Source organism: Canis aureus, chromosome 3 (genome assembly GCF_053574225.1).
Source record: "Canis aureus isolate CA01 chromosome 3, VMU_Caureus_v.1.0, whole genome shotgun sequence".
NCBI lineage: Eukaryota > Metazoa > Chordata > Mammalia > Carnivora > Canidae > Canis > Canis aureus.
Genome location: NC_135613.1, coordinates 68,720,216 through 68,735,757, shown reverse-complemented (window position 1 = coordinate 68,735,757; position 15,542 = coordinate 68,720,216). Strand labels below are relative to the sequence as shown.

At 39.3% G+C, this 15,542-nt stretch overlaps 1 long non-coding RNA gene across 1 annotated transcript in view; it reads right to left on the bottom strand.

Annotated features, from left to right (window-relative positions):
• Nucleotides 1–10,709, bottom strand: part of LOC144311267 (uncharacterized) — a 45,718-nt gene extending 35,009 nt beyond the window's left edge. Inside the window, exons 1-2 of the long non-coding RNA XR_013376825.1 lie at nucleotides 10,542–10,709; nucleotides 7,535–7,998 (exon numbers count right to left, since the gene is read on the bottom strand). This is a non-coding gene — a long non-coding RNA (uncharacterized LOC144311267). The remainder of the gene's footprint in view (nucleotides 1–7,534; nucleotides 7,999–10,541) is intronic.
• Nucleotides 10,710–15,542: the final 4,833 nt, after the last annotated feature.

Sequence of the window (15,542 nt, the reverse complement as noted above, 5' to 3'; positions counted from 1 at the left end):
AATCCAGGGTGCTAAAATATGAAAACATCTCAGGGTAAATATCAAGCCAAGGCTGTGACTGTAAAATTCTTTCTGAGGACCTTAGAAAGATCAAAACTGATGTATCATAGGCTCTTTCAAATAAACAAAAGGACTTCTGAGTATCTTAAGGGCATTCCTTGCAGTTCTTCTCTGTTAAACAACAGGGTTTCTAAGACTCAAGGATGTTGTCTGATAGCAGACTCAGACACATCCCAAGGTAAAAAAAAAGAAAGCGCTCATCTCAAACTCAAAGACATGTGTGAGTATGAGTTTTATCTGATGAAATACATTAATATACAATAAGTCCACAAAACTTTTAAAAGAATTATAGCAGCTTAGACAGAGAGAAGGAGAAAGTACAAAATGAACAGAAGCTTTTGAATCCCTAATCTTTTGTGGGCATCAAGCAGGCTAAGAAGCCTACTTTGCTGCAAACATGGAAGCTTCTGTATAGAAAAGGATGACACAGAGGATGGAACCAAGGGCCCAGAAGGCAAAGCCAATAGTCCTAGAGGATGACTCCAGGGAGTAGGACTGAGTCCTAACTAAGGAATTAACAATATGTGCTTGGCTTGAATTGCTATGAACCCATGCTTGCTATGTGCCTTTCACTTTTCCTCTTTTAGAATGGACTATAGTAGCTATTATCCTATACTTGTCTCACCTGGGTGTGGGGAGAGGAGGCAGATAACTGTATTTATAATTCACAAATCCTTAAAGCAAGAAGAACTATACTAAAAGAATTGCAGCAGAGAAGCCCCCATTGTCACCTGGACAGTACTTAATTGATAAGATTTTGGCCTTTGGACTAACGGCACAATGGGATGAAACTTTGAAGGTCTTGGGGCAAGGAATGCCTGAATGCATGTGAAGATGGATATAAATTTTTGTGGTCAGAGGCAGGCTATGCCAGATAATATTTTCCAAAAGTGACTGAAACAGTATCTCACATCCACTTCTACAATGTAACCTTGCTGATATGCTATCAAGAGATGGAACCTAATTCCCTTCCCATGGATCTAGGTGGGCTTGTGACTCTTCTAGCCAATAGGATAAAACAGAAATAATAATTTGTGTTTTTCCAGGCTGGGTCATAAAAAGTAACACAGTTTTGACCTTGTACACAGGGACACAGTGTAAGAAGTCCAACTACCCTGAGGCCATTCTGAGAAAGCCCAAACTATAGGGAGAAACCACATGTAGATGCTCCAGTTGACAGCCCCATTTGAATTTTGAGATGACAGGCAATATCAGCTGCTAAACATGTCAGTGAAGATGTCTCTAGATGTTTCTACCCCTCACCCACTGAGTCACAGCCAGCCACTGAGTCTTCTGAGCCCAGATGCTGGACATCATAAAAGACAGAAAAGCCAACTCCACTGTGCTCTGTATGAATTACTGACTCACATAATCTAAGAATATAATAAAATATCTTAAAAGCCATTTGGTTTTAAAATAGTATGTTAAAAAATAAATAAAATAAAATAGTATGTTAGAGAGTAACAAACTGGAGTATATGGACATGGGCTCTCTCAAAATTTTATCACTCAGTGTTGCTGAAGTCTACACCTTGTCCAAGATCCATAAAAAAATTGAAAAATTATATGAATCCTATATACAAACTAAAAGAATGTAGAAGGCAAAGTTCTGTAAAAGAGTGAGAATGTGGATTATCATCTCTAGATAAATCTACTCATTACATAAGAACAATATTAGAAGACAGCAAAGTTATCCAGAGAAGCAAGAGGAAGAAAATATTAACTAGACAGCGTTGACTCCCAAATACTGACACCTTAGATGGTATGATTTTTCCTATAGGTTTTCAAACATTTTCCTGAAATTAAAAATCTGTAAAAAGACTTCAACTTCTGGTAAAAATGGAGTAAGAAACACCAGAATTAGCAAAATTAAATGTAGACTATATATATTTCTGGTGTTGTCTAATAAATCTGAAAAGACTAAAAAGGATGCAAGCATTTCCAAGTAACTGAACTTTGTCCCAGAAAAACAATCAAGAATATTTATAAGAATACATAAATAAATATCCAGCCAGCACTTAACAAGGTATAATTCACAATGTCTGGCATCAAAAACTAATAGACATTAGAAGAGGTAGGAAAATATGACCCATAATGAGTAGAAAAATCAATCAACCGAAACCAATCCAGAACAGACACAGATGTTAGACCAGCAGAAAATAACATTAAAACAGTTCTTATAAGTTACTTCCATATGTTCAAAAAGTTAAGTAGAAACATGGGAGATATTAAAAAGACTCAAATAAAACTTCTACAGATGAAAACTATGATGTTTGAGATATAAACTATCTGGATTAACAGAGTTTAGAAATTGCAGAAGAAAAGATTAGTAAACATAAAGATATAGAAATAGATACTATCCAAAATGAAACACATGGAGAAAAAATAATTTTACAAAGTGAGCTGTGAGATAATTTCCAATAGTCTATTGTACATTTAACTGGAGTCCCTGAAGGAGGGAGATAAAGGAAAAATATTTGGAAAAATAATAGCCAATTTTCCCCCCAAATTTGATGAAAACTATAGACCCACAAATACAAACAGCTCAATAAACTGCAAGCACAGCAAATATAAGAAATGTACATCAGGGCACATTGTAATCAAATTGTTCAAAATCAGTTCTAAAGAGAAAGTCTTTAAAGTAACCTGGAGGTGGGGGGTAGGGAAACACTCTAGATACAAAGAAGCAAAGGTAAAAATGACAGATTTCTCATCAGAATCAACACAAGGGAGAAGAGAGTGGAGCATCTTGAAAACAATGAAAGAAAAAAACCTGTCACCTAGAATTCTATACCCAGTGAAACTGTCTTTCAAAACCAAAGGCTTTTGGTTTAACCAAAGTTAAGGGCTTTTTCAGAAATACAAAGCTAGAAGAATTTATCATCTGCAGACTCACACTACAAGAAATGTTCAGGCAGAAATAAGGAAAATGATACCAGATAGAAATCTTGATTGATACAAAAGAAAGAGGAGCTTTGGAAATAGGTAAATATGCAAAATTTCTAATTATTTAAATCTAAAGGGTAACTGTTTTAATCCAAATCATAACAATGTTGTATATTTATAGCATAGATAAAAGTAAAATTTATGACAATAGCCCAAAGAATGGGAGGGAAGAAATAGAAGTATACTACTTTAAGGTTCTCACAAGTGATGTTTTATAATATCACTTGAAGCTAGATTGCATTACCTGAAAATGCATATTCTGAACCCTAAGGCAAACACTAAAATAACAAAACAATAACTTACAACTAATAAGCTAAAAATGAGATATAATGGAATTACAAAAAACATTCAGCCTAAAATAAGTTATAAAAAAAGTGGAAAAAGGGAACAACAATAACAAAAACAGATGGTACACAGAGAAAACATTAGCAAGAGGACAGATTTTTATTTTAATAATATCAATAATCACATTAAATACAGTGGTCTGAACTAAATAATATACTGGGTCAAAAAAGAAAAATTAAAATTATTTTGAACCGAATGAAAAAAACACAACATACTAAAATTTGTAGGGCACAGCTAAAGTAGTACTTGGGTGAAATTTATAGCACTGAATGGCTGTATTACGAAAAAGTAAAGGGCTCAAATCAATGGCTTCCACGTCTATCTTAAGAAAGTAGAAAAGGAGAGCAAATTACATTTATAGTAAGCAGAATAAAGGAAATATATAATATCAGAATAAAAATCAATGAATGAGAAAACAGAAACAGTAGGAAAAAAAATCAATAAAGCCTCCAGCCAAATTGATGAGGAAAAAAAAGATAATCAAATTAACAATATCAGGAATGAAACAAATAGCATCACTACAAATTCTACAGATAATAAAAGGAATATTAGGAACTCCTCTATGACAATAAATGAAACTTAAATGAAAAGGACAGTTTTGAAAGACACAATCTACCAAAGTTTACTCAAGAAGCTATAACCTGAATTGCCCTATATCTATTAAAGAAATTAAATTTGCAACTAAAAACATTTCAATAAAGAAAATAAAGACCCAGATGACTTCACCTATGAATTGTACCAAATGTTTCCAGAAAATGGAGAGAAGGAAACACTTTCCAACTCATTCTGAGGTCAGCAGTACTCTGATAACAAAATTAAATAAAGACTTATGAAGAAAACTATAGACCAATATCCCTCATGAACATAAATGCAAAAAATTTAAATAAATTAGCAAACCATATCCAACAAGACATAAAAAAAATTAATAGGGCATGATCAAGTGAGGTTTATCCCAGAAAGGCAAGCTTGGTTTAACATTTGAAATAAATTCACCATATTAAATAAATAAGGGGAAGAAAACCTTATATGATCATTTCAATGGATGAAGCAATTGAGAAAACCTAAAAAACTCTTAGCAAACTGGAAATAAAAGAAAATTCTTCAGTCCATAATGACACTATGAAAAACCAATAGCTAGTATCATACTTAACAGTAAAAGGCTGGATGCTTACTCCTTTGAGATCAGACAAGGATATTTACTCTTACTACTTCTATTCAACATTGTACTGGAAGCTCTAGCTATTGCAATAAGTAAAAGAGATAAAAAGCACCCAGACTAGAAAGGAGATAATACTGTCCTTTTTCGCAGATAATATGATTGTCTATGTAGAAAACAGTGGAATATGCCCCAAAAGAACTTCTAGAATTAATTGAAATTTTTATATCATGTGCAATAGAATTAAAATAAATACATAGAAAGAACTCTAACAAAAGATATATAATACCCATACATAGAAAATAATAATATACTGTTAAGAGAAAATAAAGACCTAACTATATGGATAGATAATACTATGATTAGGGGTCAAACAACTCAATATTATTGTGATGTTAATTCTATCCAAATTGGTTCATGCAATCCGGACAAAATCCCAGCAAACTGGTTCTAAAATTCTTATGGAAATGCAAAGGACTTAAAATAGAACAACTTTGAAAAAAGAGAAACAAAGTGTGAGAACTAACACTACCTGATTTCAAGACAATTAGATATCGGTGCCAATATGAACAAATCAATGAAACTGAAGGTACAACTCAGAAACAGACACATGTGTAAATAAACACCCGATTTTTGACAACGGTAAAAAGATAATTCTGTGGAGAAAAGGTCGTCTTTTTAACACATTTTTAACAAAATTACTAGATTAATTGCATATTTATATGCCCTCTATACCACCAAAAAAGAACTTCAGTACATACTTTCCACTATTTAAAAAAAATTTAAGTCAAAATGCAATATAAATTTCAATATAAACCTGAAACTACAGTATTTCTAGAACAGAATATAGGTGATAATATTTGCAATCTTTAGTTAGACAAAGATTTCTTAGATATGACATTGAAAACATGATCCAAAATGGGAAAAATTATTTGGACTTAATTCTAATTAAAAACATCTGCTTTTCAAAAGATACTGTTAAGAAAATGAAAAGACAAACCGGACTGGAAGAAAATATTTGCAAAACATATTATCTGATAAAGAGCCTATATCCAGAATATATAAAGATCTCTCAAACTAAGTAAGGGGGGGCCTGGGTGGTTCAGTCAACTGAGCATCCAACTTTTGATTTTGGCTCAGATCATGATCTCAGGAATGTGAGATTGAGTCCTAAATTGGGCTCCCTGCTGGGTGTGAAGCCTGCTTCAGATTTTGTCTCTCGCTCTCTCCCTACCCCTTCCCCAGTTTGCTCTGCTCTCCCTCTCTCTCTCCCAAAGAAATAAATGAATGAACGAATGTCAAAAGAGTTAAATGACACTTCATCAATTAATACATATAAATATCAAACATGCACAAACAATAATACATATAAATATCAAACATGCTTGATGTCATTGTATTTTAGAAAAATGCAAATTTATACCAGGGCAACATTCACCATCTATCCGTTAAGATGACTAATATTAAAAAGACTAATCACACCAAGTGTTGGTGAAGATGTGTGAGAACTGAAACTCTCAATCACTGTGGGTAGGATTGTAAAGTAGTGCAATCACGTTGGAAAACAGTTTGGTAATTTCTTTAAAAATTAAATGTACACCTTCCATTTGACCCAGCCATTCCACTCCTAGGTATTCATCCAATTTAAATGAATGTGTATATCCATACAAAGACTTGCACCTGAATATTCACAACAATGTTACTTATAATACCCTGGAACTGGAAAGAACTAAAACATTCATCAATATATGATGAAATAAACAAGCTGTGGTATATTCATACTTTGGAATATTACTCTGCAATGAAAAGGAATGAACTCTTAACAGATACAGTGAACAGATAATTTCAAAATAATAATAAGAGTACAAAGGGGCATGGAAGTAACTTCTGGGGGTGATATATATGTTCATTATCTTGATTTGTGGCTATGGTTTCATGGATATATACATGTCAAAAGCTTTCAAACTATACACTTTAAATATGTGCAATTTATGTAATTTAAATATGTGTGAATGTCAATTACATCCCAACAAAACTGCTTTAAAAATTTAAATGTCAAATAAAAACTGTCAAAAAGTCTTTGCACCACTCTGTGGCCTATAACAGCACAACTCTTGTGAAAAGGCAGCCTGCAAAAACACAAGTTTCTTTCTGCTAGATGAAGGCAGAAAACCTTGGTCTGTGACGACACTGGTGAGAGCAGGGATGATGCCCAGTGTGTCAGGTATGTAGAAATTATCAATGCTTTTTCCTCTCTCCTGCTCAGGTCACTTGATTTAAACAGGGGCAATAGAGTCTCTTAGGAACAACAACTGGACCCCCATCTACGGAAGGCAAGAGATCATCAGATACCAAGGCATTGGGGGTTTCCCAACAGAAGTGAGAAAGAAGATGGGGCCCAGGAGAGAGGAGGCTGTCACTGCGAGCCAGACATAGCTCTAGGACTAAAGGAAGGAGGGGAATTGGTGGCTGCAGATGTATCTTGCAGCTGTTGTGGGAACTCAGCCCATCCCGGCCACCATGGTGCTGTGTGTGCCCTCCAGGAGAAAGGGGACAGTGTCTATGAACTGAAAGGACTGATTCACAGAATTCGGTAGCACTTCGGGATCCGAGCCACCAGCTGGGACATGCCATCTGTCTGGATCACAGCACTCTTCCTACTGAGTGTAACAGTCCACCTCCTGGTAGACTGTGGAGCTGCCGTGGCGTTGACAGCACCAAGGGCATCCTCTGCCTTCTGTGGAGCTCCTGCAGGGCCACCCCAAGGTGGAGCAAAGGGGATTCAACCCAGCTCAAGGAAAGGGACAGCGCCGGCCCAGGCTGCACAAAAGTGAAAGGACTTGAGGCAGAGAACAGAGCTGGGCTGAGGAGCTCTAACAAGGGGACCCAAACAACAACCCATCAAAGCCCCCATTTGAGAAAAACATAGGAAGAAATAATATTACCCTCTTTCTTCTAAAAAAAAAAAGCATTATTGCCCGGGTGACCCAGAGGTTAAACAGCTCTCAGGTGGCAGTGATATACTTACAGCTCTGTAGCACGAGGACTCCAGTGATCTGGAATAAGGAGCCGTGGTGTGGACGATCAGAACAAGGCATTGCAGCTGTCACCAACGGTCTAGGAGTGCTAGGCAGGCTAGCTTGGCCAGTGAGGACCAGGGCTAATGTCTGACACATTTAAGGTAATCTCTGGAGGATTCCCGGAGACAGCCAGGAGCAAGAAACTACAAATCTACCCTTGCATTTTAAATTATATAGTGACTATCAACAGTTAAGTTTTAGTATTAATATGATGAATTTCTGCCCATAGGCTAGGAAACAGCTGAGATTAACCTGAATTAGTACCCCAATCCACAGGAGAACATTTTCCTACTATCGGAGAAAAGGAAATACAACAACAAAACCCTCTTGACGTGGTGGTCCATATTCAGAGATGTATGCTGGGAGATCAGAACAGATCCAGACTGAGCAACTCCAGTGAGAGGAGATCATTCTGCAAAATGATATAACATACCCCAGACCCTTTTATAACATAACATCCAGAAAAATCAAAGTACACAACAGGGTTTAAACAAAAGTATGGACTAAAATTCCTCAAGTATTCACTATGAGTTTTTCAAAAATGTTTATCTGTTGGGTCCTTACACTGCACTTCCCAGTGAGTAAAAGATCTACTGTGTGTGGGTATTGGTGACCGAGGGAGCTCGCTCGCTTGCTCGCTGTCTCTCAATAACAGACTACGAAGAAACAGAATAAAACTTAGGATTTAGATTAGGCAGCAAGAGAAACGTGATGGCAAGAGGCATAAAGCCCTGGAGTCGTTGTCTAAGCGACGTTTTAAACCCCCGTGCTTTTTGGGAGCACCTGTCTTTCAGAGACAGAACCATCTCCAAACATCCTGACAGTTCAAAGACACAAACAACAAAAACTGGCACTGCAATACATCATTCTTGTGCTTACTCTTTTATCTCTAAGACTAAATATTTTCGAATATCCATCTGATGTGCTAACTAATGAAGGCAGAGTCCATTCTTTCCATAAACAAATGGTTTTGTTAAAAATTCAAATCAGACATAGCAGAATCTTCCCATTTGCTGGTTGCTAACGTATCCCAACCACGACATATATTCTTACATGTTCCAATTCAGCGAAGTCTTTTCCTCTTAGCTGGAGATGCCAGGTTTGGACGGCGTATGTTTAATCTAGCCAAGAGAACATATTTCCTCCCTGAAACACGGCCTTGACAGCAAGGCAAAGTGTGATTAAGTTGTGTCACAAATAGGTGTGGCTCAATCCATCTGGCACAAGGGAGTCTATGCTGCCTAATTAGAAAATTTAATGATCTGATCGGATCAAACATCCATTTACAGTTTTGATAAGTGAAATTACCCAATTATATTACTGCAAATGGGTGTGAGCTGGTGTCCTAACGAAACCCCCAGAGCCAGGAGTATGGACCCTGGGATGATGCGACTCGTACACATTTAGGTCAGCAACACATATTATAGCAAAGGAATGATGCACGACTTTCTGAAGCTTCTTGGCCAGTAACTTGTGAAATGCTGATCTGATTTGCTTGAAAATTTTTAAAATAATTGGCTCCTGCTGGCTGAGGCCCCATGCCAACACCGCATGGTAATTCATTCGTGACATTCCTAGAAGAGAGAATCTGCCGGAAGAGCTGCAGTAATATGTTTAGGGAATAATCATGCCACCTCCGAATAGGATGCATAAAAGGAAGCAAACAGCAGGAGGCCAGCAGAGAGGCCTCTGGGTTTCCAGGGAAAAGATTCTCAATTTAAATGGAAATTGTATGACTGTTCCTCCTTTCTCCCTTCTCAAACTCCAAGTAAGACAGTAGCTAGGACCATTTCAAGATCAAGTATACAATCCCAGAAATAATTATTTAGGTCTCCTGGATTTGGTATTTATTAACCAAAGCTCTGGAGACTCTGATGGTGACTTTGCAAAGAATCTGCTTGAGGCACCATGTTCTGGGTTTTTAGAGATGTCACTTGATTCTTGGGAAGCTTTTCAAGAAATACGTGCACGCTTTGAGAAACAAACAAAACCACTAAGGTAATTGAACTTTTCTGGAAATAGCAAGGACTGTATTGTAGCTCAGAGCTAGAGTAAGGAAACTCAAAGAGAAACAGGAACCAAGATTATGAGAAAACAAACAGTGGGACTAGGGTTGATCACTTAAAAAAATAAAAATTAAATAAGGAAGGGAGGGAGGAAGGGACAAAGCAAGTTTCAAGAAAAGATTCAGGGGACGAAATGTGAAGAGAGGCAGTATCAGAAACTGAGTGACAGGAGAATCCAAGAAGGAACAAGGATACAGGGAACTGTTCCACACTGAGTGCTAGGACACAGCTCCATCGCTATTTGCCCCCAACCCCAAGTGGAGATGGTATTCTTCAGGAATTAACATGTTAGGAAAGCTATAAAGGACATAGCAGAGACATCTAGATCTGAACTTGGTCTGCATACCCTGTGATTCACGCCAGTTGTTCTTAACAACCCGCTGCTGGATGCTCATTTTCGAATTCCATCTCTTGGGTTTTCCTATCTACAAGGATGAAGAAAGGGTAAGAAAAACAAGACAGAATCCCAACTCTAGGAAATGGCAACAAAAAGAGTCTGCTCTGATAATGTCCCAGAATAAAGAACTTCAGCTCCAAGCACGCTGGAAGACCACTACAAGGGGAATAGAAGAAATAGTGAATGGAAATCTAGCAAAAGCTGGCAAGAGCTGAGGGTTGAATGGACTGACTAGGACCAGCCATGACCACCCAAGTGTGAGAGGATACAATAAACTCCATCGTCAGGTTCTAAGGAGTCCTGTCTGGTGGAACAGACAAGCACAGTGCCAGGCTTATAGGCAGGGACAATTCTTGGGAGAGGCAGTAAAGGTGACATGGATTCTGAGTTAGGGTAGATACTAGACTCTCAAAACTAGAACACAGTAACCAGGGGACGAGGAGTCCCAAAATATTATGTGACTAAGGTTAATTAGGGTCCAGGATTACTGACCTGGGATTAGAGCCACCCTCCAAGACAAGGGTCCTGGGAGGAAACTGGCCCCATGCATAATAATGTGGAAAAGAGGAGGTTGAGATGGTTGCTTAGCTGGTGCCTGAAGGTCTGATCATTCCTTTTTGAAGACAGGTGGTCTAACCTGGAAAATAGAATGCTTCCCCTCACCCTCAAGGGAGGGGAGTTCTCAATACATCACAAAGCCTGGTTCTCAAGGCTCAAGGATTGGATAAGGTTGAGCACACAGGGGGCAGGTTATTATTGCTGGCAGATGGCTAGGCTGATTCAGGCAAGGAAACTAATAAGAAGCTACACACCAGGAGTCTCCAAATTTCCCCCCTTTAGAGATAGCTTCTTATAGAGATAAGGCTGAGATATATATACAGGAACAGTGGTCTAACAGAGATTTTATTTATTTAAGAATGCAATTATATGAGAAATATCACAAAAGTATAAAAATCAGATCATGTTCAATTATATTTAATGGATATAAATGTAATGACAGAAAATCTATCCTATCCCAGAAAGTCCAAGATACAAGGAGGCAAAACTAATAGATCATCAGGAAAAGGATACCGTCAAATATCATTAATTAAGCAAAGAATATTTACTGCCCATAACTATGTGTTAAATGGTGTGCTAGGTAATGTGAAAATTTGAGAATAAATAAGATGTGGTTCCTACACTCAAGGGACTTTTAAACTAATAGCAAGGAGGTAGGGGTCTGGGGAGGAGCTAAAACATATTAAACACCGCAGGCTCTGCCTATGCCTGTTGGACCTTCTGTGCTTAGGCTGGGACCACAGAAGACTACTCTGCCCACGTGGGCAGCAGCCTAGCAGAGCCGAGGAATAACCCCCCTGGGAGCAGACCTTAGCCAATGACTCTCAGGAGTTAATATATAAATATCTCAACTCCTTCACCCCTCAGGTGGGATAATCCTGAGACATGTGTTTTGTACTGCTTCCAAGAGTTTCCTCATGGGCTTAAGCTCCAGGCAACCACGGTGGTTGTGGCTTTAATAACAGCCTTTACCGTCTGCCTTCTTTCCTGCACTCCTCTACTCGTATCCTTGCATTTCCCGAATAAATGAATTGCACTTGAATCCATGTTTCAAAGATAGCTTCTCAGGGGATCCAAACCAAGACAAGGACCTACTAGATGATTTACACTCATTAATTCATTTAGTCCCTTTAGCAATTGGATAAAGAGAAATATTTCATTATAGCACTTTACTGCTTGAGATTTTCCATTACTTCTCTATCACATTCAGGACTTAAAAAAAAAAAAAAGTGTATCACAGTGTGGTAGACACAAACTGAGCAGCTTCCTGACCCCTAATCATTCTCCCAGTGGCTAGAACTATGCTATTAGCCCCTCCTTTGGGTATATGCATCTTGCTCATCTCCAAAATGAGGCTTTAAAGGGGGCCACCAATCATAGAATTCTGCTTCCGTCACACATGGTGTGGGGATGTGACTCAAGCAGGAGAGTCAGTCTTTTGGGGATATTTTTACAGTTAGAACCAAGAAAAGCTGTACACTCTCTCTGCCATGGTGACCTGATAAAAGGTGGGAGCCTAGGAACATTATGGCCACATCTATAGGCTCACTGAGAGAAAGTTCATCTTTGGTGGGGAGGACAGAACCAATAGAGTGAAAAGAAAGCAGAGGCAGCATACAGAGTTAAAGGAAGTTCTAGGGGCTTTTTGCCTCTGAAGCCAGACTAACCCTTGCCCTTCCTTGGCATTCATTACAAGTCAATGATGTTTCTTTTTAAAATCAAAGTCAGATAAAGTTGGATTCTTGCCACCTGCAATAGAAAGATACTGGCCTAATGCACACAACATGGCAGAGACTATAGACTGGCTTGCTCAGCATTTATCCCAACATGGTATAGAAGGCAGAGGTTGGAAATAAAACCATAAATTTCCCAGGATCTCTTATAGGTGGGGCTCTGGGTAGAATTTAGATTCCACAAATCAGAACACCTCAAGTGAGCCTTTGTTTCAGAACTGAGGCGAGCAGAAAGAGACAGGCAGGGTGCAGAGCATCCAGTTGTGGGTGCTGATTAGACAGAGGTAAGGCTATACTGCAATCAATAGCTTTCTAATTTGGGAGGTGCTTCCTGATTTAACAGCTTTCTGAATTGGGGAGGCAGTTTTCCTAATCATGCCAACAGCTGAGTGCTTCTAAGACTTGTTATTTCTCCCAATAATTTTGTAGCACCTAAAAGCCTATATTAAAATCCTTACTGCTTGCACTAAATAGAGCAGATTCAATTATAGGTATGTGAGCTCTGGACTGATCATCTGGCATGGCATGTATGGCCCTTCATAACTTCTTACTGTCTACTCATTCTCTTGCCCTTCCTCCTCCTTCCCCTCCCCACGATGTCCCCCACCCACTCTTCCACGTTCCAGCCACACTGAAGGACTTGGTGCTGCACAAACATATTCATGTGGTGATGCCCTTTGGATAACGAGAAATGTGGGTCCAGGTCTTAGAAGCGAATTCCAGACTCAACAGATTTAGCAATCAGCTACATGGAGTGATACATAAAACACCTGAAGTAGATGAACTTCAGAGACAGGATGAGATGGCTGAAAACCAAACTTCAGGGGAGGCCTGCATTTAAGGGAACAGAGACAACAGGAGAAGTTGAAGAAAGCACTGAGAGTGGTCAGAAGTGCTGGAAGAGAAGACACGGTCATAGAAGCCAATAGAGAGCAAGATCTGAGACATCACCAACACAGAGAGGGAAGTGAGGAAAGACATTCGGCACACAGGGTAGATTTCTGATGTTTCTGATGGAGTGGTAGGAATGGAAGCTCAAATGTCCAAGGTAAAGGGATGGGTAGTGAGGAAGCAGAGGTAATGAGAAGAGCAAAGAGGGAAGAGAGATAGTATCATCATGGGTTTTACTATTTTATTAGGAACAGATGCCCTCCAAGCACCACTAGCCCTATGCCAGTCTCAGTGTGATATACCTGGTAGGGTCCCCACACTAACCGCGTTAATATCTGTGAAATGTGTCCTTACCCCCAACAAAAAAGATGAAGGAGAAAAAGAGTAGCAAAAGACAAAAATTTTTAAGTAAATTTAAAAAATAAAGTTTAAAAAATGTGTTTAATAAATAGAAAAATAAAGAGAGAGGGGAAAGGAAGTTTAACCCATGCCCAATTCTATGTCCTAACCTCCAGGCTCAAGTTCTTTCTGACCCTGCCAGCATTCATCATCACAAAACGATCCAGAGCTCTAAAATGCCTCTCTCTCAGAAATGTCACAAGTAGTGTTGCTTTCCTGTGCGTTGGCAACTGAAAGACTACTGCTATATGGGTAGAAATGTCTCCCCCAGACAAGATAATCCTAGGGTCAACCACAGGAAAGAACCAGCACGCACATGGGTAGGACTTCAGTCTCTGTCTCAGCCACCAAGATCTGGGTTCCAGGAAATGAGGCCTGAACCTACACCTGTGCTCCTGGCAGGTACTGGCTGGAAGCAGCTTCTGCTCATGCAGGAAGTCATCTAGCAGTGAACCAGACACTTAAGGTGAATCTGCTGTATCTGGAAGCAGGCCATCTCATGGTCTTCAGTCTGTCTCTCCTTTGTTGCTCTACCTTGTCTCAGCCAAGCAGTGAGGCTCCAGTGAAAGGTCCTGTATCCACATTCTTGAGTTGCTATGAAAGGATTATGAATCTTCCCAGAGGACAGAGCAGAAGCCCCTGATCTCAGTGGACTTTCAGCCCTGGGACTGCCTCTTCTCACTCTTCCTCCAGGCACCTGATGTTACAGCATTACTCCTCCCCAGTGCCAGGTTTTATTTCACCCTCTCTCAAGGACCTGTTTGGGGAAAACCATTTCAATCATGCATACATGAGGTCAGAGTGACTCCATCTTCCATATATTCCATACATCCATTTCTTCACTCAATTATCCCTGCAATTTGTTTAGCATGTTCTGTTTGAGGCATTGTGCTAAACACTGAGATATAACGGCAACAAGGCATATTTCTTTCCTTAAGAAGTTTCCCTTGAATAAATTTCTCAGAATCTTATAATAGAGAGACTACGGTAGCCCCACCTATGCTTCAAAAACTTCTCTTTGAATTTGAATGATGGGAGTGAGCAGGGCACCTGAGATTGGTGAGCAGTCAGTTGACCATGACCAGTTCCCACCTCCCTGGAGCATATGCACCTTGGATTTGTGGTCATTCAAGAATGACTCACTCCCCACCACAGGCCCTGCCACCCAGACAAGATGTGCTGGCGGGAGGGGTTCACTATGAAACATTATGAAAAGGTGTGTACAAAGCCCTGGAGCCAAACTGAGACTGTTCTTACTGGGGGAGGAAAGATAAGGAAAGGTAATCCAGAACAGGATGTTTACACACAAAGGGAAATTAAAACTAGTGTGCTTGCACACAGAGCAAACATTTTAAAATGTAAGCCAAGAAGGCGGTAACCACTGAGTGGAAAATCAGGCATGGGGGGAGGGGGTCCCAGAGCCAAGCAGAATTCAAGCATAATTTTGGAGAGAAGGAGTGATACATCTCCCCTAAGGACAAGAAAAAAAGAGGAAGAGGGAGGAAGATGATCCTGATGGATACTGATTAGAAGAATAGACACTGGGAATTCAGATACAGAGAGGTAGTGAATTCTCCTTCATTTTTGTTATGCAAAGTCCAGTGATCTTTCCAGTTAGGGGGCTTCCCACAGTGTGTAGCGGTGGTTGAGACAGTGCCTCTCTAAAGAGGTAGAGGGGAAACAGCCTCACTTCACCTCACCCTACCCCACCAGGCCCTGAAAGCCAAGGTATGACCCATGACTTATGTTCAATCAGAAGCTCCTTCTAGATCTTTCAATGAGGTGAATGTGACTTAAAAGTTAAGGGGAGGTATATTAGTTACCTATTGCTGCATAACAAATTAACCCAAAATTTAGTAGCTTAGAGCAACAAATATCTATTCTCTCGGTTTCTGTTAGTTGGGAATTCAGA